The sequence below is a fragment of the Pleurodeles waltl genome, chromosome 8 (genome assembly GCF_031143425.1).
Source record: "Pleurodeles waltl isolate 20211129_DDA chromosome 8, aPleWal1.hap1.20221129, whole genome shotgun sequence".
NCBI lineage: Eukaryota > Metazoa > Chordata > Amphibia > Caudata > Salamandridae > Pleurodeles > Pleurodeles waltl.
This window is the reverse complement of record NC_090447.1, coordinates 16605472-16631241: the sequence shown is the minus strand read 5'-3', so window position 1 is coordinate 16631241 and position 25770 is coordinate 16605472. Positions and strand designations below refer to the sequence as shown.

The 25770-nt window shown below is 49.8% G+C and overlaps 1 protein-coding gene across 1 annotated transcript in view; it reads left to right on the top strand.

Moving 5' to 3' along the window:
* LOC138249298 (extracellular calcium-sensing receptor-like) overlaps nt 1-25770 on the top strand; it is a 164990-nt gene that overhangs the window by 38163 nt on the left and 101057 nt on the right. The window lies entirely within an intron of this gene.

Sequence of the window (25770 nt, the reverse complement as noted above, 5' to 3'; positions counted from 1 at the left end):
ACAGATGGAATGTTTCTCATAACTGGATACTGTCCTAAATGAGGAACATACAGACTTCTTAATCGGTTGTGTTCTCTAAAAAATCTTGATTCTGCATTTACTCTGCTTGCATCAAATGCAACCAGATACAGACCAGATAATGTATTAACATGAGAGAAAGCTACATATGACTAGGGGTGGAAGAAACTTTTAGAGTTGAACTCTGCAGAATTTCACAGAGTTATATAAAAATTCCACTGTGTTCAGCCCATCCCTTCTGTAATGCTGCCTTTAGTGCTTTTATCACCATCAGTGTGACGGACAACTCTTCTGCTGCTGCGGAGACAGCTAATGATAATTAACACATAATGATCCAGCTGGAACTGAGTAAGCAATTGACCACCTGCAAAGGATCCCATCTTTCACCCGGCCGTCACCCAGCATGGCATGACAAGAGAGTAGACCTGGTAACGCCAAGCATGCTGATGTCTCTTGTTCAAGGTCATCAAGTGCAACCACCCACACTTCCCCCAGAACACCCCCATTTGACTTCAACACAAATAGTTAAACCCAGCTTCTTTCCATTTCGTTGGCTGGGGATGTTGCGCCCTAATATAGTCACATTACATACAAAAGTGCCCTACAAGGGAAAACCAACAACTTATTTATACATCATAGAACAACATAGGTGAAGATAGAAAAACTTTTTATTCATATAAATATATACTCATTCATCTACTTATGCATCTAAAAATCATCTTAATATATTCATCTTTTACGGACATCCCATCTAGAAACAACACACCGAAGGATAGGCAGTGTGGGAAAAAGTGCTTGTGATATGTAGAAAGAAGAATAATACATATTCAAATAGATCAAAAACCTTTACAAAAAAACATTAAAAACAGTCAGTTGGTTCTTTTTTGCTGCATTGACTCCATTCCAAATCCTCAAAAAGTCTGAATCACTTCCTTCAGTCCTCCAAAAATCCTATGCAGAAACGTTTCGACCCCTCAATATCTTGGGCCAAATCACAGCTTCACAATGGGTCTTCTTCAGGACTAAACTGATGGGAGTCCCTTAATAAATCCCTTGACTCCGTCACTTTTCTACTTGTCTACTTATCAGGAAATTGAATCTGATTCTAAATTACAATTCCTCCTCCCCAAAAGCTTTTTGATAACGATCAGTCTTTCGAGGGCTCATACACGAATGAAGAGTGCATGGAATTGATCAGTGACCCGGTGTATGGAGAGGAATTGTAATTTAGAATCAGTCCCTGGAAGCTGGCAGAAGTGTTGCTTGGGTGTTTTAGTTATCGAGAAACAGCTTCTGCTTTTATAGTCTTCTGAGGGCCTCTGTAGGTATACATGCATATGACCTCACAAAGCCCAAACGTTCTCAGACCCATTTTACTAAAAAAAAAAAGGGCTACATGTATTCCCCGGAACTTCGGTAATATAGCAGAGCTATGCATACCGAGTGCTTCCTTCAGATGCATTCATGAAACATAAGTTAGTTTTCTTAGCGTAAGCATTAATCAATGAATAAGTCCAAAATGATAAAAGTAAAATAACAATCATCCAAACTGTGCAAAGCAAAATAAGTGAACATATAGAAGATTCAAGGAAAGCTCAATATGTTGTGTTTCTATAGCCATAATTCAGGTACAGATCAAACAACATAAGCAAAAAAACTATGGGTAGACACCGCCATGCTGGTAAACTCAGCCACACAGTGTGACAATTATTTTGCCAAACTCTGCTAGCTTCACTAGCAGAGTGGAGTTTACTGTCCACCCCTACATATAAAATATCTTCTTTAAACTCTGTACTACCGGTATTAATAAATGATGCAGCTAAACTTAAAACGTGTTATAGGTGAACACCGTACAGTTGTTACATAGACTTAGACATTGCTCCAATACTGCAGTTTCTGAAACAGATTTTTCTAATAAATCCTGTTTTGTTTCTAATTTGTTTTTTAAATACAGTGACACCCTGGTGTTTTGTTTTGTCTATTGTCTTCAGTTTCAAAATGTCTTCTTTCTCCAGTTCCAGTAATTCTTTGTTGAAACATGCACACTCCTCCAATGTAGTCATTGGGCACACAATGGGGCTCATTTACAAGCCTCTTGCACTGCCATAGCATAATTTTTTTTAATGCCATGGTGGCACAAAACAGTCCCCCACCCTGTGCCGTATTTACAAACTGGTGCAATTTCACCATGACACCTGTTTGTAAACCTTTCTGCCACATTATACCTTCACCAGGTATAATGTATGAAAGGGAGGCGCAAAATAATGGCACAGTGAAATCTACACGATTTCACACTGCAACATTCTAGCATCATCTTTTAACACCTGCCTTGGGCAGGCGTTAAACTGACGCTCAGCTCTTTTTAATGGGTATCCCCAAGATTTGCTGGACCAGTGCCAACATTTTTTACACCAGTCCAGCAAAGCACCACAACTGCATCAACAATGTTGACTCAGTTGTGCTAACGAACGCCAGGGTGTGCAGCCCTACCATGGTCTCTTTAAGGGGGCTGCCCACGGAAACTGGTGCATCGGAGCTGATGTGCCAGTTCATTGTAAATGAGGCCCAATCTATTGACCGTCTTGGCTAATACTGAACATCAGATCTGGTGCTGTCTTCATTTTTGGATAACATGTTCTAAGAAGACTCCTTTGTACAACACATCTTCCCTCTTTTGAAAGAACACCTATTCTGATATATTTCGAAATAGTACGATATTCAGTGGCAGATGCTTGTCACATATTCCTGATTAATTTTTTGCATTTGAGATTCAAACAAATATTCACATTTCCAATACTTCCCAAAGAATTCCTAGTTTCATCACAAACCAGTGTTTTGAGCACAGGCTGACCCTTCACAGGTATGAGTTGAAGCAGATCTCCAAAAACAATCAAATGTTTTCCTCCAAATAGGACATCATAATCCGTTCTCTAATCCTCTTGCTTTTTCCAATGCACAAATTCAAGTATCAAGTTTGAGACAATTCTCACCTCATCAATGATTAAAGGTTTTAACTTTTCAAACAGTCTTGACACTTCATGACGAGCTTCACCAGATAACATTTGGGATTCCAGTTTGTTGTCATGTTCCAAGGGCAGCAACAAAAGTCAATGCAAAGTAATACCTAAATTAAATTAAGAAACTTTTACTTTCTTGTCATGAAGCAATCCATGCTCAACTGTAGCTTTCACCTTCAGATATACATGCATCTGCTCACCATTGAGCTGTGCAACTAAATCTACCAAATCAATTGTTTTCTGTCTTTCTTGCTCCATTGCAGTCTCCACCTCATTTATTAAAACAGCAGCCTCATGTTTAATCATTTGCTCTCTCTTTTTTAATTATTGGCTGTCTGAGTGGGCTCTGACTTTGGGAAGCTGAACTCTGGCTACTTTGCAAAATCTCTTTAGCTACCTCAGTAGCAATTGAATCTTCCTGTTGATTTTTCTCATTCAACACTTTCAAGTAGTTTGCAAATACTGATCACTCAATGCCATCAGTTGCAGCATTGGAGGAGCCTTTGTAGCAATCAAACTCTCCTAGTAATTCTAGTTCACAGATCTAAGATTTAAACAGCTGCAAAAGTGCAAAATAGAAAAGATCTCTGTTCTCAGCAGTCTGTCAACTCGGTTTTCTATGGTTAATTAGATGACCTTTGCTATGTCACATCAAGCAGACCCCTCCTAAAGAAACTCTCCGCCCAGCAAACACAAAAATTACTGATTCATCTCTCTGTTCCCCTACCCTGCCAAAGTACATGTGAAGGCCACCAACCTACAGCTTACCAACTACCTGGAAGAAAACAACCTACTTACATCTGCCAATCAGGATTCCACACCAACCACAGCACTGAGACTGCACACATCACTGCAACGGATGATCACTCCACAAACGCAGGGTAAGCTCTACCCTGGTCCTCCTCAACCTATCCGTGGCCTTCAACACTGTCTCCTACCACATCCTTGTCAACAAATGCCACAGCATTGGTATACGAGGGGATGCCCTCAAATGGATCACCTCCTTCCTGACAGAACACACTTAGGGGGTCATTCCGACCCTGGCGGTCATAGGCCGCCAGGCCGGGGTTGGAGGATGCACCGCCAACAGGCTGGCGGTGCATCAGGGGCAATTCTGACCGCGGCGGTAAAGCCGCGGTCAGAAAAGGGAAACCAGCAGTTTCCCGCCGGTTTTCCCCTGCCCCTGTGAATCCTCCACGGCGGCGCTGCAAGCAGCGCCGCCATGGGGATTCCGACCCCCTTCACGCCAGCCTGGTTCTGGCGGTTTTCACCGCCAGAACCAGGCTGGCGGGAACGGGTGTCGTGGGGCCCCTGGGGGCCCCTGCAGTGCCCATGCCAATGGCATGGGCACTGCAGGGGCCCCCTAACAGGGCCCCACATTGATTTTCAGTGTCTGCCTAACAGACACTGAAAATTGCGACGGGTGCCACTGCACCCGTCGCACAAAAGCAACTCCGCCGGCTCCATTCGGAGCCGGCTTCATCGTTGCTGGGGATTTCCCGCTGGGCGGGCGGGCGGCCTTTTGGCGGTCGCCCGCCCGCCCAGCAGGAAAGTCATAATGACCGCCGCGGTCTTTTGACCGCGGAACGGTCTTCTGGCGGTTCCCGCCAGGCGGGCGGCTTCCGCCACCCGCGGGGGTCAGAATGACCCCCTTAGAGTGTTTGGCTGCCTCCCTTTACCTCTCCACCCAAGAACATCATATTCAGAATTCCCCACGGATCATCACTCAGCCCCACATTGTTCAACACCTACATTACCCCCCGGCTGACCCCATGACTCAACATCATCTCCTGCGCAGCTCATCCTCTCACTCACTAAAGACCCCTCCACCACTAAGACAAACTTCAGTATTGCCATGACCAATGTAACCAACTGGATAAAAACAAACTACCTCAAGCTCAACTCTGATTAAACAGAAGTGCTGGTCCTCGGGAGAAACACATCCATGTGGGACCACAGCTTGTGGCGAGCAGAACTCGGACTCACTCCCATGCACAGAAACCACGTACTCAACCTCAACATCATCCTCAACAGTGAACTGCCCAAGAAGCAGCAAATCAATGCAGTCCCCTCCTCCTGCTTGCAAACCCTCTGCATGCTCCGCAGCTCTTCAAATGGGCCCCACTCAGCACCAGGAAAAGAGTAACCAAGGCCCTCTTCACCAGCTACCTCGACTATAGCAATGCAGTCTATACTACCTTCCCCACCCAGCTCCTCAAAAGACTACAGACCATACAGAACACAGTAGCCAGACTCGTCCTTGGCCTCCTTAAAAACATAAGCATCTCCCCCACCTCAGACTCCTCCACTGCCTCCCAATTCTGAAGAGATGCCAGTTCAAGATCCTCACACACACACACCTACAAAGCCCTGCATGATCAAGGACGAGCCTAAATTAGCCACAGACTAGGTGTCCATCAACCCAGCAGATACCTGCACTCCTCCTCACTGACCCTTGCACATATTTGCAGAATCTGTTGCAGTCGCAGAAGTATCTGCTCTTCCTCCTGCATCGCCGGCAAGACCTAGAACGACCTGACCCTCCTCGTCTGAATGGCACCTCACTTTTGGACCTCTGAAGCATCCAGATACCCCTAGGGGTGGCAACGCCATGCTCTGAAAAAATAATGTTTGATTGATTGAAGCACCCATTACAACCTTCTACTGCAAATTTACCTCAATCTACATTATCTCTTACATTGTTTCTTTATGTGCAGTAATGGGGCGCTTCATGGAGACAAACATTTTCAAGATATACACTCCTTTTTTGAATAGTAAGTGTCCAGCATGCTTGTTTTTACAATGTTGTACTATCTGGCTCAAATTCGGAGAGATATTGATTTTTTTGGAAATGATTTCAAACTCTGTTATGATTTGATGTTATGCGTGGACTCACAGAAATAATTCCTATCAACTTAGGATATGAACTAGTATGGAGTTTTTTTTTTTTATACTGGAAGGGTATAAAACCTATCCTAAACTCAAACACACACACCCTTGCACTATGGCACAAAGGTGTGTGCATGGGGCATAGTAGCTAAAATAAGCCTCAGCACTATGGAGAGGGGAGGAGAGAGCCATATCTCTATAGGTATGGGGCCCGCCTTTTCCCTCCCTGTCATGCAACACAGCAAAGCATTTTCGGCTGCTACACAGCATTCCATGACTGTCTTGTAAATATGGGCCTAAGTATATGCCTCACTGTAGACACAAAACTGTTCACTCTTCTTTTTGAAATAACAGGGCCTGGAAATTCAAAACAAACTTTTGTTGCCAAATCGTCAATTTCCTCCACAAATAAATACAGTGCAAATTCTAGTCACTTTTCTCTGTTTTCTTCTTCAGTTTTCAACCACACATTAACATTTTGAATTTGGCCTTTGTACAGGGTGCCCTGACAACACATACAAACATAGTTTAGTTTCTCTGTAGAAACTGCATTGAACTTTGCTAATGTTTATGTAAAGTTATCAGTACTAATATTAGTGTTCTGTTCCTCTACACCTGAACATACCAACTCCTCATGTTGCCTAGACTGCACTTCAGGAAAAAAGAAACATAAATGAATATCATTAGAAACATTTCCAATCTCTGAAACTGTACCATGCAGAAGTGCTTTGTTCGGTTCTCCTACGCACAATTCAGGATTTTTTTGCAAAGCAAAGTCTCCAAACTAAATTTCACATTTTTGAGTGATGAATTGCCACCATGATGAAAACTACTTTTCATACTTTCCTGGACAGGCACACAAATGTGTGACCTTGTAAATTAGAATATTTCCTCCCGTTGTATGGATTTAATGATTGTAACATTACAATTTTCAGCCTCAACCTTTTAGATGGAAATTGGCGAAGAAAAGTTATTAATGTATCAGCTGATTCCTGGCAAATACTACAAATACTACTGCACTCCCATTTATACATAGTGGCACACCTATGCCTTCCTTGTAAGTCTTCAAGTATCTCTTCCTCTATGTTTAGAGGAAACATCTCCTCTTTTACAATGAAGTACTGTCTTCTACCTCATAGCATTGGCCAGTTGTTTAAACTGCATGCACTAATTCATTCTGGTCTAAGTAGCTTTTTTCAATAAGGAAAGCTTCAGTACTAGACGTATGCTTCCATCCTCCTTGGAAAACCTTGCAAAAATTACTTTTTTAATAAGCCTTTTCTGGCTTCTTTCTTCAATAGACACCCCCATGAACGTCATTAAGGCGCCTCCAGGGGTTGCAGCTGCAGCCCCTGGCCTGTCCTTTGCTGCCCACAGCACTGCCTTTGCCACCCCTAGCCTCAGAGGTGGCAAATTCAATGGCTGGAACACAGGGGCAGCTCGTCCTTCTGAACTTCATTTGGGGTACCACTGTTCTTGTTTACTGTCAATTTTTTATTACACTAACAGTGCTAGTGTAATAAAAATGGAGTAGAATTAGCTGGAGTGTGTCCTTTCATGGCACCTGAGGTAGGTGAAAATGCTTTAAAATGTATGTTGTATGCATGCTTGCAGGTGAGAGTGTGTGTAAGTGAGAATTTGTGTGTATGTGGAAGTATGTGTGTGGGAGTGAAAGTGGAGGTGAAAGGGCGTGTGATGTCACTTACGCTACCCCTGGCATTTCGGTGAATTGACATCCATGGATACCACTGTTTTATCTAGTGTTCTCATTCTGTTTGGTATCAAAATAAATAATTTGCACTTCAGGGCAAATGTTTTATCAACCACAGTCTTCATATATTATTTGTGTTTTAGTGCTGCTCTACTCTTCTTACATCACTTCATGTGTTGTATCAAATTCTGTATTACCTTACTTCTAATCATTCTCAATCATATTTTTTTTCATTATTCCTGCCTACTTGTCACATTAGGTGTTTTTATAACATTTTTCAGTTTAAATCTGACTTCCTCCTTCTCCTTTGTGAGTTGATTGAAAAAGTCACTTTTTAGTTGAAATTGTTTCCACTTTCCACATACCCACTGTTCAATCCTGGGGAGTGCAAAGCCACAGTCTCTCAAGCCTCTACAGTGGGTGGGTTGCCCACTGTTCCATCCTGGGTATTGCAAAGCCACAGTCTCTCAAGTCTCTACAGTGGGTGGATGGCCCACTGTTCCATCCTGGGGAGTGCAAAGCCACAGTCTCTCAAGTCTATACAGTGGGTGGGTTGCCCACGGTTCAATCCTGGGGAGTGCAAAGCCACAGTCTCTCAAGTCTCTACAGTGGGTAGGTTGCCCACTGTTCCATCTTGGGGAGTGCAAAGCCACAGTCTCTCAAGTCTCTACAGTGGGTGGGTTGCCCACTGTTCCATCCTGGGAGTTCAAAGCCACAGTCTCTCAAGTGGATAACAGTCTCCACTGGTTCTGGAGGAGGCATTGTGCCCAGAGTACTTCATCTTGCTAAGGCGGCGGTAGTGGATGTATCTCTCCACTGGATCTGGAGGGGGCATTGTGCCCAGAGTGTTTCATCCTGCTAATCACAGAGGTAGTGGATGACAGTCTCCACTGGTTCTGGAGGGGGCTTTGTGCCCAGACTGCTTCATCCTGCTAAGGACAGAGGCAGTGGATGTATCTCTCCACTGGTTCTGGAGGGGGCATTGTGCCCAGAGTGCTTCATCCTGCTAAGGACAGAGGTAGTGGATGACAGTCTCCGCTGGTTCTGGAGGAGGCTTTGTGCCCAGAGTGCTTCATCCTGCTAAGGACAGAGGTAGTGGATGTATCTCTCCACTGGTTCTGGAGGGGGCATTGTGCCCAGAGTGCTTCATCCTGCTAAGGACAGAGGTAGTGGATGACAGTCTTCACTGGAGGAGGCTTTGTGCCCAGAGTGCTTCATCCTGCTAAGGACAGAGGTAGTGGATGTATCTCTCCACTGGTTCTGGAGGGGGCATTGTGCCCAGAGTGCTTCATCCTGCTAAGGACCGAGGTAGTGGATGACAGTCTTCACTGGTTCTGGAGGGGTCTTTGTGCCCACAGTGCTTCATCCTGCTAAGGACAGAGGTAGTGGATGTATCTCTCCACTGGTTCTGGAGGGGGCATTGTGCCCAGAGTACTTCATCCTGCTCGTGACGGACTCTGTAGCATCAGTGCCCTTGGCGCTCATGGGCCAGCGGTGCTTGAGGCGGCGGTGCCCTGTTCAGCGGTGCTTGGAGCGGCGGTGCTCTGTTCAGCGGTGCTTGGAGCGGCGGTGCGCAGTTCAGCGGTGCTTGGAGCAGCGGTGCCCTGTTCAGCGGTGCTTGGAGCGGTGGCCTCCTTTGCAGTGACTCAGCTGCTGGCGGTCCTCTCTGTCCCAGCGGGGCTTGTGCTGGCGGTCCTCTCTATCCCAGCAGGGCTTGTGCTGGCAGTCCTCTCTAGCCCAGCGGGGCTTGTGCTGGCGGTCCTCTCTGGCCCAGTGGGGATGATGGCGGTGGCCTCCTGGGCAGCGGGGATGATGGCTGTGGCCTCCTGGGCAGCAGGGATGACGGCTGTGGCCTCCTGGGCAGCGGGGATGACGGCTGTGGCCTCCTGGGCAGCGGGGATGATGGTGGTCTCCTCCGCCGTGCTGATCTTCCCAGACTTTCCTGGTTTATTGTGGCCCTTCCCCACCTTGGAAGGTGTCGCAGCTGACTCCACACTCCCACCGGGACCCCTGGGAGCGGCTTTGGTGGCTGGAGTCTTCCCCCTCTCCCGACGGGCACTGGCCAACTTTTGATGCTTCACAGGTAGGAGGACTGTCTGTGCTGTGGCTCCGTGCCACACTGGCTGCCCTGGTGGCCGGTGCACTCCAGATTCCGGTGACTACAGGCACCACTGGTCCTGGAGATGTTGTGGCTGAGGTGCTAGTTTGGGACCTAGGAGACAGACGGGGTCTGGGAGGTGTGGGAAAGAGGTCAAGGTTGGACAGGAAAAGTTTTTTCGAGACACTGGGACGGGTAGCTGGAAGGGGTTTGGGAGTGGAGGAAGAGGTTGTGGTTGTAGGAGGTGTTAATTTGCTGACTTTGGGTGAAGGTGCATGCGCTGGATGCTGTCGTGAGGTGGATGGCTGTTGGGTGGGAGTGTGCCTGCGTTTGTGTATCTTGGGAGAGGGCGTCACAGACACACTGGGAGAGGACACAGGGGACGTGTGAATGGTAGTGGGGGTGGTGACTGCACATGAGCGGGGTGTGGTGGTGTATGTGCTGGTGATGGCAGTAGTGGCTGTAGATGTAGTGCAGGCAGGTGTGAGTGGAGACGAGACTGGGAGGGAGGAGGGAGACGAGGAGGAGGGGGACCCAGTGGAGGCAGTGGATGTTGCTATGTCTGCATGTGTGTGATGCTTGCGTGAGTGCCTGTGGGATGTGTGGTGCTTATGTTTGCCTGAGCTTCCCTTGTGTGTTGACATGTGTGCATGCTGGTCTGTAGGTGTGCTTGTGACTGGGGTACAGGGGATTGGGTTTGGGTTTGGGTGGAGGAAGTTGGAGGGGGGAGGCTAGAGACAGGGACAATGGCTGCCATCAGTGCTGAGGCCAGAGTCTGAAAAGCTTGCTGAAGGGCCGTCTGGCCAGAATGAATGCCCTCCAGGAATGCATTGGTTTGTTGAAACTGCCTTTCGACACCCTGGATGGCATTCAAAATGGTAGACTGCCCAACAGTGAGGGACCTGAGGAGGTCAATGGCCTCCTCACTGAAGGTAGCAGGGGGTGACTGGGGCAGGGGCTGAGGTGCCTGGGGTGAAGGTGATGCCCACCCTCCCAGGTGAGCGACACAGGGCAAAGGCTGAGGGGCTGCTGGGAGGGTGGTGCTGGTAGGGGGTGGCGGCTGTACCTGTAGATGGGGGGGCATAGACGTTGCCGCCACCACAAGGGAGCTCCCATCAGAGGACGAGTCCGTGTCGCTGGTCTCAGCTCCTGTCCCTGCCGTGGAGCTCCCCTCGCCCTCCGTCCCACTGGTGAAGTCCGAGTCCGTAGTGTGGCCCTCCATGGCCATGTGGGATGCAGCCCCTTTGTGCTCCGGTGCCACTGCTCCTCTGCCTGATGATTCAAATGCACACAAGAACAGGGAGACCACAAAAAGGGAGGGGACGACAGAAGAAATATATGTTGAGTGCATGCATTAATGCTACCTTTGGTGGACACGACAGACACACAAGCCCCCTGCACTGCGCCACACTCTTGGGCTCCACTGTTCAATTCCTGGGAAATGGCCTACTAGGCAATGGACGACATCTGCACACATGGATGACACAGGAGCATGACTAGGTGTACTTGGCACTCTACAGAGGTGGGGTGGGGTGCCACATGGCCTGCCTTACGGAGGGACCTTGCCTACGGAACTCGCCCTGGCCTAGGGAAACCCACAGCCCACCTCCCCACCCAGACCCCTCCACTGCACCCAAAATCAGCAGGATGAGAGTGTACTCACCCCCTTGTGGCTTCTGTGATGCTCTCAAGCACCCATCCAACTCCAGGTACGCCACCACCAGGATCCTGAACATCAGGGGGGTCATGGTGCGACGGGCACCCCTCCCACGTTGGGAGGCCATCCCCAGCTGGGCCTCCACCGTCTTCTTGCTCCAGGGGCGAATGTCCTCCCATCTTTTCCGGCAGTGGGTGCTCCGTCTGTGGTAGACCCCCAGGGTCCGGACATCCATGGCGATGGCACGCCAAATATATTTTTGCTGGTGGGAGCTGACCTACATGAATTGTACATGGGAAAAAGAAAAGTTATTACCAACTGCACCATCACAGTCATTGGCCCCCATCCCTACCCTTGCCATGTGGCACATGCACTCACCGTCGTTTCATGCACGCCGCAATCTCCCCCCTTCTTACATCCACCCCACTCCACACAAGCATAGCCCATACAGCATGCTCCCTGTGTACTTACCTGTTTGTCTGGAGGACCGTAGAGTAGCGTGTACTGGGGGAGGACCCCGTCCACAAGCTTCTCCAACTCCTCCGATGTGAAGGCAGGGGCCCTTTCCCCAGATGCACGAGCCATTGTCTCTTCCAGAGCGAGGTCACAGCAGCACTTGCAGTGTAGGTCCTCTCCTGTCGAAGATCAGGTATCGATTGATTGTACAGATAGAAAATGGCGGTCACGTCCGCAGCAGTGCATACCGTCACCGCCGGCGTGCATCGTCATTGGCTCCTGGGACCCATAGGGTTCAATGTTAACCAATGCAGCATTGCCCCGCGGTCTTCAACCACCTACTGCGACGGTGTTCAACGCCAGCGCAGTTACCTCACATCCAATTGTCCCACTTTACAGGTCAGGCAGCCGCCATTTCAGGGGCCCACATGGCTTAATTTTTAACTGCGTCACACATACCTAGGCCTAGACTCAACACACATACAGGCCACTTTTTGGATTATGATTGGTGTTCTGTGTAAGCTGTGGGTGCGTACCTCTGAGTTGGTTGACTCTGTGCTCGCTGTTGTCCTTCACAGGCACCGTCCGCTGGGACATGTGAGGAGATGGCGGCATCCTCCGGTGTACCGACCATTGGTGGACCTGTCGACAATGGAGGAAAGACATGTGATCGTCACCTACAGGCTTGACCGTGCCACAATCCAGGAACTGTGTACCCAGCTGGAGCCAGACCTGATGTCAGCTATCCGCCATCCCACAGGAATCCCCCCTCAAGTGCAGGTGCTGTCAGTACTCCATTCCCTTGCAAGTGGGTCATTTCAAACAACAGTGGCCATAGCATCAGGGATGTCCCAGCCTATGTTTTCCAACGTGTTGTCCAGAGTGTTGTCTGCCCTGCTGAAACACATGCGGAGCTACATAGTTTTCCATCAGGTGGAGGATTTGCATACAGTGAAAGGTGATTTCTATGCCCTGGGACACATCCCCAACATCATAGGTGCCATTGATGGGACCCATGTGACTTTGGTCCCCCCCACAGGAGTGAACAGGTGTACAGAAACTGGAAGAGTTACCATTCCATGAATGTACAGATGGTATGTTTTGCAGACCAGTACATCTCCCATGTGAATGCCAAGTTCCTTGGCTCAGTGCATGACGCCTACATCCTGCGGAATAGCAGCATCCCTTATGTGATGGGTCAACTCCAGAGGCACTGTGTGTGGCTATTAGGTGAGCACCTGGAAGCAAGACAGTGGGAATGGTTGTCTGTGTCTGGGGATATCCCTGCAGGTTAGTGTTGTCCCTCGCCATTTGCAGGTGACTCTGGTTACCCCAACCTGTCATGGCTACTGACCCCAGTGAGGAATCCCAGGACAAGGGCAGAGGAACGCTACAATGAGGCCATGGGCGTACACAGCGAATAATCGAGTGGACCTTCGGCCTCATGAAGGCCAGGTTCAAGGTGCCTCCATATGACAGGTGGAACCCCATTCTACTCACCAAAGAAGGTGTGCCAGATCATAGTGGCCTGCTGTATGCTTCACAACTTAGCTTTGCGATGACAGGTGCCTTTTCTGCAGGAGGATGGTCCAGCTGGTGGTGTTGTTGCAGCTGTGGAGCCTGTGGACAGTGAAGACGAGGAAGCAGAGGAAGAAGACATGGACAATAGGGACTCAGTGATCCAGCAATATTTCCAGTGAGACACAGGTAAGAATACAAACCAGCCTACTACATATACTTTAACATTACTACCTCTCTACTGTCTGTCGTTTTCACCCAGTGTATGGTCACTGAGTTGTCACTTTCCCTTACGATTTCACAGATGTGTGTCCCACAGTGTGACTTCTGCTTTGATTCATCATGGACTAGAGCTGTGTGACATAGGTATGTTGACATTACAAATAAAAGAGCATTTTGCCACAGTAATTGCTAATACACTATTCCGAAATCACAAACTGACTCCAGATTGTTTTGTGCTTTAAGGGTGTTTATTTTAGTGATCAATATTGGAGGGGGTAGCAAAATGGTGAGGGGTGATGGCGGAGGAATGTCCATGGCAGAGTCCAGTCTATTAGTCTCACAGGTGCATTGTCCAAATCGGCATAGGAAGTGGAGCTGGGGCAGTTTAAGGATGGACATGGTGACAAAGTGGGACAGAAGGATGACAATCAGGGTGGTCTAATTTCTTGGTGGGGTCTTGGCATCGTCCTCTGTCTTTGTCCTGGATCTCAGGGACCGTTTGCGAGGTGGTTCTCCCTCTGCAGGGGGTGGGGTTCTGGTGTGGTGGTCCTGTGGCTAGGCGTCCTGTCCACTAGCGCCGGCGGAGGTGGTGGGCAGTTCATCGTCCATGCTAGTGTCAGGGGCCCCTTGTAGTGCCACATTGTCCCTCCTGGTGTTGAGTACTTCCTTCATCACCCCTATGATGGTGCCCAGGGTGGAATTGATGATTTCCTCCCTGAAGCCCAAATACTGTTCCTCCTGCAGGTGCTGGGTCTCCTGAAACTTGGCCAGTATCGTTGCCATCGTCTCCTGGGAGTGGTGGTAGGCTCCCATGATGGAGGAGAGGGCCTCATGGAGAGTGGGTTCCCTGGGTCTGTCCTCCCCCTATCGCACAGCAGCCCTCCCAGTTTCCCTGTGTTCCTGGGCCTCCGTCCCCTGGACCGTGTGCCCACTGCCACTGCCCCCTTAGAGTGTTTGGCTGCCTCCCTTTACCTCTCCACCCAAGAACATCATATTCAGAATTCCCCACGGATCATCACTCAGCCCCACATTGTTCAACACCTACATTACCCCCCGGCTGACCCCATGACTCAACATCATCTCCTGCGCAGCTCATCCTCTCACTCACTAAAGACCCCTCCACCACTAAGACAAACTTCAGTATTGCCATGACCAATGTAACCAACTGGATAAAAACAAACTACCTCAAGCTCAACTCTGATTAAACAGAAGTGCTGGTCCTCGGGAGAAACACATCCATGTGGGACCACAGCTTGTGGCGAGCAGAACTCGGACTCACTCCCATGCACAGAAACCACGTACTCAACCTCAACATCATCCTCAACAGTGAACTGCCCAAGAAGCAGCAAATCAATGCAGTCCCCTCCTCCTGCTTGCAAACCCTCTGCATGCTCCGCAGCTCTTCAAATGGGCCCCACTCAGCACCAGGAAAAGAGTAACCAAGGCCCTCTTCACCAGCTACCTCGACTATAGCAATGCAGTCTATACTACCTTCCCCACCCAGCTCCTCAAAAGACTACAGACCATACAGAACACAGTAGCCAGACTCGTCCTTGGCCTCCTTAAAAACATAAGCATCTCCCCCACCTCAGACTCCTCCACTGCCTCCCAATTCTGAAGAGATGCCAGTTCAAGATCCTCACACACACACACCTACAAAGCCCTGCATGATCAAGGACGAGCCTAAATTAGCCACAGACTAGGTGTCCATCAACCCAGCAGATACCTGCACTCCTCCTCACTGACCCTTGCACATATTTGCAGAATCTGTTGCAGTCGCAGAAGTATCTGCTCTTCCTCCTGCATCGCCGGCAAGACCTAGAACGACCTGACCCTCCTCGTCTGAATGGCACCTCACTTTTGGACCTCTGAAGCATCCAGATACCCCTAGGGGTGGCAACGCCATGCTCTGAAAAAATAATGTTTGATTGATTGAAGCACCCATTACAACCTTCTACTGCAAATTTACCTCAATCTACATTATCTCTTACATTGTTTCTTTATGTGCAGTAATGGGGCGCTTCATGGAGACAAACATTTTCAAGATATACACTCCTTTTTTGAATAGTAAGTGTCCAGCATGCTTGTTTTTACAATGTTGTACTATCTGGCTCAAATTCGGAGAGATATTGATTTTTTTGGAAATGATTTCAAACTCTGTTATGATTTGATGTTATGCGTGGACTCACAGAAATAATTCCTATCAACTTAGGATATGAACTAGTATGGAGTTTTTTTTTTTTATACTGGAAGGGTATAAAACCTATCCTAAACTCAAACACACACACCCTTGCACTATGGCACAAAGGTGTGTGCATGGGGCATAGTAGCTAAAATAAGCCTCAGCACTATGGAGAGGGGAGGAGAGAGCCATATCTCTATAGGTATGGGGCCCGCCTTTTCCCTCCCTGTCATGCAACACAGCAAAGCATTTTCGGCTGCTACACAGCATTCCATGACTGTCTTGTAAATATGGGCCTAAGTATATGCCTCACTGTAGACACAAAACTGTTCACTCTTCTTTTTGAAATAACAGGGCCTGGAAATTCAAAACAAACTTTTGTTGCCAAATCGTCAATTTCCTCCACAAATAAATACAGTGCAAATTCTAGTCACTTTTCTCTGTTTTCTTCTTCAGTTTTCAACCACACATTAACATTTTGAATTTGGCCTTTGTACAGGGTGCCCTGACAACACATACAAACATAGTTTAGTTTCTCTGTAGAAACTGCATTGAACTTTGCTAATGTTTATGTAAAGTTATCAGTACTAATATTAGTGTTCTGTTCCTCTACACCTGAACATACCAACTCCTCATGTTGCCTAGACTGCACTTCAGGAAAAAAGAAACATAAATGAATATCATTAGAAACATTTCCAATCTCTGAAACTGTACCATGCAGAAGTGCTTTGTTCGGTTCTCCTACGCACAATTCAGGATTTTTTTGCAAAGCAAAGTCTCCAAACTAAATTTCACATTTTTGAGTGATGAATTGCCACCATGATGAAAACTACTTTTCATACTTTCCTGGACAGGCACACAAATGTGTGACCTTGTAAATTAGAATATTTCCTCCCGTTGTATGGATTTAATGATTGTAACATTACAATTTTCAGCCTCAACCTTTTAGATGGAAATTGGCGAAGAAAAGTTATTAATGTATCAGCTGATTCCTGGCAAATACTACAAATACTACTGCACTCCCATTTATACATAGTGGCACACCTATGCCTTCCTTGTAAGTCTTCAAGTATCTCTTCCTCTATGTTTAGAGGAAACATCTCCTCTTTTACAATGAAGTACTGTCTTCTACCTCATAGCATTGGCCAGTTGTTTAAACTGCATGCACTAATTCATTCTGGTCTAAGTAGCTTTTTTCAATAAGGAAAGCTTCAGTACTAGACGTATGCTTCCATCCTCCTTGGAAAACCTTGCAAAAATTACTTTTTTAATAAGCCTTTTCTGGCTTCTTTCTTCAATAGACACCCCCATGAACGTCATTAAGGCGCCTCCAGGGGTTGCAGCTGCAGCCCCTGGCCTGTCCTTTGCTGCCCACAGCACTGCCTTTGCCACCCCTAGCCTCAGAGGTGGCAAATTCAATGGCTGGAACACAGGGGCAGCTCGTCCTTCTGAACTTCATTTGGGGTACCACTGTTCTTGTTTACTGTCAATTTTTTATTACACTAACAGTGCTAGTGTAATAAAAATGGAGTAGAATTAGCTGGAGTGTGTCCTTTCATGGCACCTGAGGTAGGTGAAAATGCTTTAAAATGTATGTTGTATGCATGCTTGCAGGTGAGAGTGTGTGTAAGTGAGAATTTGTGTGTATGTGGAAGTATGTGTGTGGGAGTGAAAGTGGAGGTGAAAGGGCGTGTGATGTCACTTACGCTACCCCTGGCATTTCGGTGAATTGACATCCATGGACACCACTGTTTTTTCTAGTGTTCTCATTCTGTTTGGTATCAAAATAAATAATTTGCACTTCAGGGCAAATGGTTTATCAACCACAGTCTTCATATATTATTTGTGTTTTAGTGCTGCTCTACTCTTCTTACATCACTTCATGTGTTGTATCAAATTCTGTATTACCTTACTTCTAATCATTCTCAATCATATTTTTTTTCATTATTCCTGCCTACTTGTCACATTAGGTGTTTTTATAACATTTTTCAGTTTAAATCTGACTTCCTCCTTCTCCTTTGTGAGTTGATTGAAAAAGTCACTTTTTAGTTGAAATTGTTTCCACTTTCCACATACCCACTGTTCAATCCTGGGGAGTGCAAAGCCACAGTCTCTCAAGCCTCTACAGTGGGTGGGTTGCCCACTGTTCCATCCTGGGTATTGCAAAGCCACAGTCTCTCAAGTCTCTACAGTGGGTGGGTTGCCCACTGTTCCATCCTGGGGAGTGCAAAGCCACAGTCTCTCAAGTCTATACAGTGGGTGGGTTGCCCACGGTTCAATCCTGGGGAGTGCAAAGCCACAGTCTCTCAAGTCTCTACAGTGGGTAGGTTGCCCACTGTTCCATCTTGGGGAGTGCAAAGCCACAGTCTCTCAAGTCTCTACAGTGGGTGGGTTGCCCACTGTTCCATCCTGGGAGTTCAAAGCCACAGTCTCTCAAGTGGATAACAGTCTCCACTGGTTCTGGAGGAGGCATTGTGCCCAGAGTACTTCATCTTGCTAAGGACGAGGTAGTGGATGTATCTCTCCACTGGTTCTGGAGGGGGCATTGTGCCCAGAGTGTTTCATCCTGCTAAGGACAGAGGTAGTGGATGACAGTCTCCACTGGTTCTGGAGGGGGCTTTGTGCCCAGACTGCTTCATCCTGCTAAGGACAGAGGCAGTGGATGTATCTCTCCACTGGTTCTGGAGGGGGCATTGTGCCCAGAGTGCTTCATCCTGCTAAGGACAGAGGTAGTGGATGACAGTCTCCGCTGGTTCTGGAGGAGGCTTTGTGCCCAGAGTGCTTCATCCTGCTAAGGACAGAGGTAGTGGATGTATCTCTCCACTGGTTCTGGAGGGGGCATTGTGCCCAGAGTGCTTCATCCTGCTAAGGACAGAGGTAGTGGATGACAGTCTTCACTGGAGGAGGCTTTGTGCCCAGAGTGCTTCATCCTGCTCAGGACAGAGGTAGTGGATGTATCTCTCCACTGGTTCTGGAGGGGGCATTGTGCCCAGAGTGCTTCATCCTGCTAAGGACCGAGGTAGTGGATGACAGTCTTCACTGGTTCTGGAGGGGTCTTTGTGCCCACAGTGCTTCATCCTGCTAAGGACAGAGGTAGTGGATGTATCTCTCCACTGGTTCTGGAGGGGGCATTGTGCCCAGAGTACTTCATCCTGCTCGTGACGGACTCTGTAGCATCAGTGCCCTTGGCGCTCATGGGCCAGCGGTGCTTGAGGCGGCGGTGCCCTGTTCAGCGGTGCTTGGAGCGGCGGTGCTCTGTTCAGCGGTGCTTGGAGCGGCGGTGCGCAGTTCAGCGGTGCTTGGAGCAGCGGTGCCCTGTTCAGCGGTGCTTGGAGCGGCGGCCTCCTTTGCAGTGACTCAGCTGCTGGCGGTCCTCTCTGTCCCAGCGGGGCTTGTGCTGGCGGTCCTCTCTATCCCAGCAGGGCTTGTGCTGGCAGTCCTCTCTAGCCCAGCGGGGCTTGTGCTGGCGGTCCTCTCTGGCCCAGTGGGGATGATGGCGGTGGCCTCCTGGGCAGCGGGGATGATGGCTGTGGCCTCCTGGGCAGCAGGGATGACGGCTGTGGCCTCCTGGGCAGCGGGGATGATGGCTGTGGCCTCCTGGGCAGCGGGGATGATGGTGGTCTCCTCCGCCGTGCTGATCTTCCCAGACTTTCCTGGTTTATTGTGGCCCTTCCCCACCTTGGAAGGTGTCGCAGCTGACTCCACACTCCCACCGGGACCCCTGGGAGCGGCTTTGGTGGCTGGAGTCTTCCCCCTCTCCCGACGGGCACTGGCCAACTTTTGATGCTTCACAGGTAGGAGGACTGTCTGTGCTGTGGCTCCGTGCCACACTGGCTGCCCTGGTGGCCGGTGCACTCCAGATTCCGGTGACTACAGGCACCACTGGTCCTGGAGATGTTGTGGCTGAGGTGCTAGTTTGGGACCTAGGAGACAGACGGGGTCTGGGAGGTGTGGGAAAGAGGTCAAGGTTGGACAGGAAAAGTTTTTTCGAGACACTGGGACGGGTAGCTGGAAGGGGTTTGGGAGTGGAGGAAGAGGTTGTGGTTGTAGGAGGTGTTAATTTGCTGACTTTGGGTGAAGGTGCATGCGCTGGATGCTGTCGTGAGGTGGATGGCTGTTGGGTGGGAGTGTGCCTGCGTTTGTGTATCTTGGGAGAGGGCGTCACAGACACACTGGGAGAGGACACAGGGGACGTGTGAATGGTAGTGGGGGTGGTGACTGCACGTGAGCGGGGTGTGGTGGTGTATGTGCTGGTGATGGCAGTAGTGGCTGTAGATGTAGTGCAGGCAGGTGTGAGTGGAGATGAGACTGGGAGGGAGGAGGGAGACGAGGAGGAGGGGGACCCAGTGGAGGCAGTGGATGTTGCTATGTCTGCATGTGTGTGATGCTTGCGTGAGTGCCTGTGGGATGTGTGGTGCTTATGTTTGCCTGAGCTTCCCTTGTGTGTTGACATGTGTGCATGCTGGTCTGTAGGTGTGCTTGTGACTGGGGTACAGGGGATTGGGTTTGGGTTTGGGTGGAGGAAGTTGGAGGGGGGAGGCTAGAGACAGGGACAATGGCTGCCATCAGTGCTGAGGCCAGAGTCTGAAAAGCTTGCTGAAGGGCCGTCTGGCCATAATGAATGCCCTCCAGGAATGCATTGGTTTGTTGAAACTGCCTTTCGACACCCTGGATGGCATTCAAAATGGTAGACTGCCCAACAGTGAGGGACCTGAGGAGGTCAATGGCCTCCTCACTGAAGGTAGCAGGGGGTGACTGGGGCAGGGGCTGAGGTGCCTGGGGTGAAGGTGATGCCCACCCTCCCAGGTGAGCGACACAGGGCAAAGGCTGAGGGGCTGCTGGGAGGGTGGTGCTGGTAGGGGGTGGCGGCTGTACCTGTAGATGGGGGGGCATAGACGTTGCCGCCACCACAAGGGAGCTCCCATCAGAGGACGAGTCCGTGTCGCTGGTCTCAGCTCCTGTCCCTGCCGTGGAGCTCCCCTCGCCCTCCGTCCCACTGGTGAAGTCCGAGTCCGTAGTGTGGCCCTCCATGGCCATGTGGGATGCAGCCCCTTTGTGCTCCGGTGCCACTGCTCCTCTGCCTGATGATTCAAATGCACACAAGAACAGGGAGACCACAAAAAGGGAGGGGACGACAGAAGAAATATATGTTGAGTGCATGCATTAATGCTACCTTTGGTGGACACGACAGACACACAAGCCCCCTGCACTGCGCCACACTCTTGGGCTCCACTGTTCAATTCCTGGGAAATGGCCTACTAGGCAATGGACGACATCTGCACACATGGATGACACAGGAGCATGACTAGGTGTACTTGGCACTCTACAGAGGTGGGGTGGGGTGCCACATGGCCTGCCTTACGGAGGGACCTTGCCTACGGAACTCGCCCTGGCCTAGGGAAACCCACAGCCCACCTCCCCACCCAGACCCCTCCACTGCGCCCAAAATCAGCAGGATGAGAGTGTACTCACCCCCTTGTGGCTTCTGTGATGCTCTCAAGCACCCATCCAACTCCAGGTACGCCACCACCAGGATCCTGAATATCAGGGGGGTCATGGTGCGACGGGCACCCCTCCCACGTTGGGAGGCCATCCCCAGCTGGGCCTCCACCGTCTTCTTGCTCCAGGGGCGAATGTCCTCCCATCTTTTCCGGCAGTGGGTGCTCCGTCTGTGGTAGACCCCCAGGGTCCGGACATCCATGGCGATGGCACGCCAAATATATTTTTGCTGGTGGGAGCTGACCTACATGAATTGTACATGGGAAAAAGAAAAGTTATTACCAACTGCACCATCACAGTCATTGGCCCCCATCCCTACCCTTGCCATGTGGCACATGCACTCACCGTCGTTTCATGCACGCCGCAATCTCCCCCCTTCTTACATCCACCCCACTACACACAAGCATAGCCCATACAGCATGCTCGCTGTGTACTTACCTGTTTGTCTGGAGGACCGTAGAGTAGCGTGTACTGGGGGAGGACCCCGTCCACAAGCTTCTCCAACTCCTCCGATGTGAAGGCAGGGGCCCTTTCCCCAGATGCACGAGCCATTGTCTCTTCCAGAGCGAGGTCACAGCAGCACTTGCAGTGTAGGTCCTCTCCTGTCGAAGATCAGGTATCGATTGATTGTACAGATAGAAAATGGCGGTCACATCCGCAGCAGTGCATACCGTCACCGCCGGCGTGCATCGTCATTGGCTCCTGGGACCCATAGGGTTCAATGTTAACCAATGCAGCATTGCCCCGCGGTCTTCAACCACCTACTGCGACGGTGTTCAACGCCAGCGCAGTTACCTCACATCCAATTGTCCCACTTTACAGGTCAGGCAGCCGCCATTTCAGGGGCCCACATGGCTTAATTTTTAACTGCGTCACACATACCTAGGCCTAGACTCAACACACATACAGGCCACTTTTTGGATTATGATTGGTGTTCTGTGTAAGCTGTGGGTGCGTACCTCTGAGTTGGTTGACTCTGTGCTCGCTGTTGTCCTTCACAGGCACCGTCCGCTGGGACATGTGAGGAGATGGCGGCATCCTCCGGTGTACCGACCATTGGTGGACCTGTCGACAATGGAGGAAAGACATGTGATCGTCACCTACAGGCTTGACCGTGCCACAATCCAGGAACTGTGTACCCAGCTGGAGCCAGACCTGATGTCAGCTATCCGCCATCCCACAGGAATCCCCCCTCAAGTGCAGGTGCTGTCAGTACTCCATTCCCTTGCAAGTGGGTCATTTCAAACAACAGTGGCCATAGCATCAGGGATGTCCCAGCCTATGTTTTCCAACGTGTTGTCCAGAGTGTTGTCTGCCCTGCTGAAACACATGCGGAGCTACATAGTTTTCCATCAGGTGGAGGATTTGCATACAGTGAAAGGTGATTTCTATGCCCTGGGACACATCCCCAACATCATAGGTGCCATTGATGGGACCCATGTGACTTTGGTCCCCCCCACAGGAGTGAACAGGTGTACAGAAACTGGAAGAGTTACCATTCCATGAATGTACAGATGGTATGTTTTGCAGACCAGTACATCTCCCATGTGAATGCCAAGTTCCTTGGCTCAGTGCATGACGCCTACATCATGCGGAATAGCAGCATCCCTTATGTGATGGGTCAACTCCAGAGGCACTGTGTGTGGCTATTAGGTGAGCACCTGGAAGCAAGACAGTGGGAATGGTTGTCTGTGTCTGGGGATATCCCTGCAGGTTAGTGTTGTCCCTCGCCATTTGCAGGTGACTCTGGTTACCCCAACCTGTCATGGCTACTGACCCCAGTGAGGAATCCCAGGACAAGGGCAGAGGAACGCTACAATGAGGCCATGGGCGTACACAGCGAATAATCGAGTGGACCTTCGGCCTCATGAAGGCCAGGTTCAAGGTGCCTCCATATGACAGGTGGAACCCCATTCTACTCACCAAAGAAGGTGTGCCAGATCATAGTGGCCTGCTGTATGCTTCACAACTTAGCTTTGCGATGACAGGTGCCTTTTCTGCAGGAGGATGGTCCAGCTGGCGGTGTTGTTGCAGCTGTGGAGCCTGTGGACAGTGAAGACGAGGAAGCAGAGGAAGAAGACATGGACAATAGGGACTCAGTGATCCAGCAATATTTCCAGTGAGACACAGGTAAGAATACAAACCAGCCTACTACATATACTTTAACATTACTACCTCTCTACTGTCTGTCGTTTTCACCCAGTGTATGGTCACTGAGTTGTCACTTTCCCTTACGATTTCACAGATGTGTGTCCCACAGTGTGACTTCTGCTTTGATTCATCATGGACTAGAGCTGTGTGACATAGGTATGTTGACATTACAAATAAAAGAGCATTTTGCCACAGTAATTGCTAATACACTATTCCGAAATCACAAACTGACTCCAGATTGTTTTGTGCTTTAAGGGTGTTTATTTTAGTGATCAATATTGGAGGGGGTAGCAAAATGGTGAGGGGTGATGGCGGAGGAATGTCCATGGCAGAGTCCAGTCTATTAGTCTCACAGGTGCATTGTCCAAATCGGCATAGGAAGTGGAGCTGGGGCAGTTTAAGGATGGACATGGTGACAAAGTGGGACAGAAGGATGACAATCAGGGTGGTCTAATTTCTTGGTGGGGTCTTGGCATCGTTCTCTGTCTTTGTCCTGGATCTCAGGGACCGTTTGCGAGGTGGTTCTCCCTCTGCAGGGGGTGGGGTTCTGGTGTGGTGGTCCTGTGGCTAGGCGTCCTGTCCACTAGCGCCGGCGGAGGTGGTGGGCAGTTCATCGTCCATGCTAGTGTCAGGGGCCCCTTGTGGTGCCACATTGTCCCTCCTGGTGTTGAGTACTTCCTTCATCACCCCTATGATGGTGCCCAGGGTGGAATTGATGATTTCCTCCCTGAAGCCCAAATACTGTTCCTCCTGCAGGTGCTGGGTCTCCTGAAACTTGGCCAGTATCGTTGCCATCGTCTCCTGGGAGTGGTGGTAGGCTCCCATGATGGAGGAGAGGGCCTCATGGAGAGTGGGTTCCCTGGGTCTGTCCTCCCCCTATCGCACAGCAGCCCTCCCAGTTTCCCTGTGTTCCTGGGCCTCCGTCCCCTGGACCGTGTGCCCACTGCCACTGCCCCCAGGTCCCTGTTGTTGTTGGGGTGGTGGGTTAGCCTGGGTTCCCTGTAGTGGTAGGCACACTGCTGATTGACGTGTCCTGGGGTCAGCGCCCGCTGAGTGGGTGCTGTGCTGGTGTTTCCAGATGGGGGAAGCTCTGTAGTGGCCTGTGACTGTGTGATGGGAACCGCCTGTCCTGAGGTCCCCGATGAGCCGGGCTGCTCCAGTTGGACAGAGGTGCTGTCATCACTGTGGGCCTCTTCTGTTGGTGGTGTGGCCATGTGTGGACCCTCCTGTCCGGTGACGTTGGGTAGGTGTCCTGCAGGGGTATAAAAGGATGGTTATTACATCTGTGTGTGTCAGGGTGTGCAATGGGTGGGTGACCGTGTACCCCAGTGCTTGCATTCCTGTGTGGGACCTTGTGTGATGATGTTTTAGGTGGGTGTATGGGTATGTGCAGTGGACATGCTTTAGTGATGTGTGTCCATGCTTTGTTGTTGCATGCAGGGCTTGGTGTTGGGATGGGTGGTTTGTGATGTTGGGACATTTGTGAGGAGTTTGAGTGATGGATGGGGGTATGTGATGGCATGCAGGTAGGGTAAGGGATGTAATAGTTAAGATTTGACTTACCAGAGTCCATTCCTCCAGCTACTCCTGCAAGGCCCTCAGGATGCAGAATCGCCAAGACCTGCTCCTCCCATGTTGTTATTTGTGGGGGAGGAGGTGGTGGTCCGCCGCCAGTCCGCTGAACTGCAAGGTGGTGTCTTGAGACCACGAAATGCACCTTCTCCCGTAGGTCATTCCACCTCTTCCTGATGTCATCCCGATTTCTTGGGTGCTGTCCCACTGCGTTGACCATGTCCACTATTCTGCGCCATAGCTCCATCTTCTTTGCAATGGAGGTGTGCTGCACCTGTGATCCGAATAGCTGTGGCTCTACCCGGACGATTTCCTTCACCATGACCCTGAGCTCCTCCTCCGAGAACCTGGGGTGTCTTTGCCGTGCCATGGGGTGGTGTGGGTGATGTGTGGGGTGGTGTGTGGGGTGATAAGTGTGCTGATATGTAGTGGTTTGTTGTGTGAGGTGCGTGGAAGTTGTCTGGGTGATGGTGTTGTGTGCTTGTGGATGCTAGTATTGTTGATGGTGGTGTCTCTCTCTGGCCTTCTCTCAGTAATTGTGGTCATAGGGGTTTGTGGGTGATGTGGGTGTGTTTTATATTGTATTGGGTGTGTGGGAGTGGTGTGTGTATGTGTATCAGGTGTGTGTATTTCGAATTGTCCAATGTGGCTGTGTTTTGTAAGTGTGTGTGTTTATTTTGAGCGTGGTGGTGTGTACCGCGAATGGAATACCGCGGTTGAAAAAACCGCTGCGTGGATTCGTGGGTCTTGATAGTGTGGGCGTATTTCTGTTGACGTGAC